The sequence below is a fragment of the Lygodium microphyllum genome, chromosome 10 (assembly GCF_053477565.2).
Source record: "Lygodium microphyllum isolate KBCC chromosome 10, Lygodium_microphyllum_v1.1.10, whole genome shotgun sequence".
In the NCBI taxonomy this organism is placed as follows: domain Eukaryota; kingdom Viridiplantae; phylum Streptophyta; class Polypodiopsida; order Schizaeales; family Lygodiaceae; genus Lygodium; species Lygodium microphyllum.
In genome coordinates this window covers 24,542,854-24,546,810 of record NC_141144.1, presented here as the reverse complement: position 1 = coordinate 24,546,810, position 3,957 = coordinate 24,542,854, and positions in this window count along the sequence as shown.

Here is a 3,957-nt window from a genome sequence, read left to right as displayed (position 1 = left end):
ATATCATGTAATGGATGCATGGCCCTTCATTTTAGCCATGATTTAGCTAAACCTCTCCAAGATCTTTGTTAGAGATCTAAGATTAGTATTTTCTTCAAGTAGAATACCAACAAGTACCTACCATGCAGTTGCCCAAGATTAATGATGGAAAATTAGAGAAAATATGTCTAAAAATGAGAAAATCAAATGGATCAAAAGTCTAAGCTTTGATACCACTTGTCAAGGAAAGAGCTGAAAGGTAAGAGAAAGAAAAGCAAAGGAGAGAGAACGACTAGAAAATTAGAGAAGAAGAGAAGCTATGGAAGCTACGAACAAGGAGATGAGGTAAGAGACATTAAATGTATGATCGTCAAAAGATGTGAAAATTTACATGTCTCATACCTTTTATACCTATGTCAGTGTGACAAGGTATTATTAATAATTGTACACGAAAATATATCTTCTTCCCAGCTTTTTACATATTTGCATAGTGAGCTTGTGGTTGAACATTATTGCTTTAGACGGCATGATTTGTAACTTTTTCCAAACTTTTCTAACATCAAGGCAATCTAAAAGTAGATGGCAAACATCTTTATCCACTCTATTGTAGAAGAGGCCCAGAAGAGGTAAAGAGGTAAGGAGCCTATAACTTTTCTTAGCTTATTAAGCGTTTGGAATTTCTTTGTTATCACACTTCAAAAATATAGGTTAAATCTCAAACTAGATCAGCTCCACATTGTCTTTAGTCTTTTCTCCCAAACTTTTATATTTGAGAGTGGGAACTATTTTCTTCATCTTGACTAGGGAGTTAAAAAATGGATGATTAAGGATTGGTAGCAATCTCCATTTTTCGTACATTTCTAGAGCATAGTTTTGTGGATGCCAACATGAGTTTGAGAAAGTGGGCCATCTACTCTTTAGAAAATAGTTATAATGAAGTGAAATATTGAGAAAATATAGGAATATCAATGTAGTTGAAGAATATACTTAGGTTCACGCTAACATAAGTAGAAATAGATGTAACATGCATTGTTATGGACATTATCATTAAGTAATAACATACTTGGGGTCACACTGACATAAGTATAAATAGATTTAATTTATATTTTCATGGATATTATCATTTGGTGATAACACAAGTTTCTTTCGTCCATTTAGCTTGCCTTGCATCTTTCTTTGGCTTCTTACAATTTCTCTCTCTCTTTTCTTTCTCTCTCCTATTTTAGTCTTCTCTCTATTTCTTCTATTTCCTCTCTCCTCTCCATGTTCTCTCCTTACATCTCTATTTGTAGCCAAGCTACAAATTCATCACACTACTTATGAAAATGTTGCATGCATGTTACAAGCAATCCCTATGTTTTTGGGCTCATACAAGCCCTTAGCTTAAGCCACCCCCTTGCTTGCGAGGTCCATACATGATCTATTTCAAAACCAAAAACCACATAAAATCTTGTTCTCATGCATGATTTGCAACCTTCAATGGCTTCCAGAATGCATCCAAATTCAACAATAATAGCCCAACATCCAAGCTACAATAGCTCTTCCAATCCTTGTACCTATTTTGGGTAGATTGGATGAAGATTTGTATCTGATTTTGTTGTGGACAATAAGCTTGCATTTGATGTAGACATCACTTGTTGGGCTCTTGAACTTGATTCTTCACTTCTTATACTAACTAAAGAGAATTGACATAAATATGTAATAGAAGGGAGGTGCACAAGATATGGAGGCTCAATCGATGATCTTCTTCTTTATTCTTCATTTTCTTATTATTCCATTCTCCACACATTATTGAATGAGTATCTCTCAAAGTGGATCTTTTGACTTCCAAGTCACCTTACATATAGTCTCACTTTATTTGATACATACTTAGTATATGATGATAACCTAAGACATATTTCTCAATAAGGATCATATCCAATAATTGCATGATAACTCATAAAGATTCACATGAATATTGTATCGATAAATGTTGGTGTCAATATAGCTAGTGAGTGTTTGATAGAGAGAAGAAACATTGGTTAAAGAACCTTACCATTGATGAACTAGTGGAATCCCTACTTATCTTAGTGTTAAAGTAGACTATACTATCTCAAATGATCATTAAAGAGAGGAAATTAGGTAGACTTTAAATTGAGATTCATTATGAGAGATGGACCCAAAGATACTAGTATCATGACCTTTAAAATTTTTCTAATGGATATTGAATTACTTCTAAGATAGAGCGAATGAGCTCTATTAAGTTTTTGCTTAAGAGAAAAAAAGGTATTGTTCATCCCATCTAGGTTGGGGAAAATCCGATATGGTCTAGCAGCCCTCGGAATACTATTATTTTCCCCTTAACTATGATATAATTTTACCCCATGAAAATCCTAGAGTAAGTATAAAATAGGTAGATCCATGTTGTGAATACATAAAGAAATTGCACAACATAGGGGACATATTTCCTAGGCTACATGGCAGGAAGGCTCTTCATAATTTTATAAACCCTAAAGATTAAATACTTAGATTCTTCAAGAGAGATTACATCTCAAATAACCTTGAAAATATTTTGGACATAAGTATTAAAATTAGAGAGACTAGGGTTCTAAAGGAGAGAAAGTCGAGAATCCTAATTAAGGACATTAGGAAACAACCAAAGGATCATAGTCCTTTCAAGGATTAGATTAACACCTTCCCTTAAGTTCATGGTAACTCCATAAGAAAATGGAGCTTGGGATTAGAAGGAAAATAACTAGGTAAGTTCCAACTTGTATAAATTGTGTCTCAAGGTTTGTTTGATGCATTGAAAAAGAGTGTTTGTGCTCGTATTAGACCAGGTTGAGTTTAGATGCACGCTACACCTCTTTGAGGCTAGTTAAGTCATTGACCACCAAGTTATTCTTGTCTACTTCGGATACTAGGACCTGCTCCAAACATGAGAGGTATCTCTATACAAATCAAGCATTAGCTAGGAGATGATGAGGGTGTCAGGTGAGACTCTAGCCATAAATCCCTTCAATATCTAGGACTACTCTAATCCTTGGGAGCCCAGGATGGTTCTCTTGAAAGTCCTGATAGTAGCTAAGGGTGGATTGCAATATTGCCTTCAAGTAGAGTCTTATGTAGATAGTTGAATTGATGTAATAAAGCTACCCACTTTGAGTAAATAATTATGTTTTGAAACGATTGTCTTCAAATTGTTTTTGTGTTGTGTGACTAAATTATGTGAAGAAATCTTTTGCATAACATGTTAATTAAAGAACCTGTCTTTATATGTCAAATTAAATGTGTTAGGTAATTAGAAAATTAAGAAAACCTGTAAGAAAAAAAGAAAAGTGGGAGGGAAAATCTTTGAGGGATCTATCCTATTGTAGAGTATTCTTAGTACGCCTAGAGATTTTTTTGAAAATCATAGAGTAGGAGCAATTAGGAAGGGCTAAAATTTTGAAATGTTGACCATAATATTAAGATTACTTTAGAATCTGATCTCGTGTCATTTTAGAAGGTTGGGGTGAGACTTTGCCTTATGGGTAGAGTGGTTGATGCAGTAGCTCCCCCTCATTTCTCACCTTCTTTAAACTAAGTGCAACATAGGTTTGCTTAGATCTGGGTAAATTTACACAAGTAGTTGCCATGATGGATTCTAGATAAACTAATAGACGACTTTAATATTGTTTAGGAACCTTATTTTTAAGTTGATCCTTATAGAATGGAGTGGATTTTTGTCTTCAAGATAGATTAAATTCCTCTTAGGTAACAAAGTTCATGATATTCCAATGAAGTTATAGATGGCATCATCTAGGTTGTCTCTTAATGAGATACTAAAATTGTGCCATCAATGAAGCATTAGATAGACACCTTACACATGGCATCAGAGTAGAATATGAATTGTAGTTAATAAAACTTAGGTACACTTTTTTGGAAACCTATCAAAGGTAAACTAAGTTTAATTACCCTTGTGGTGGAATTTTTCAAAGTAACAAAACCTGGCAAAGA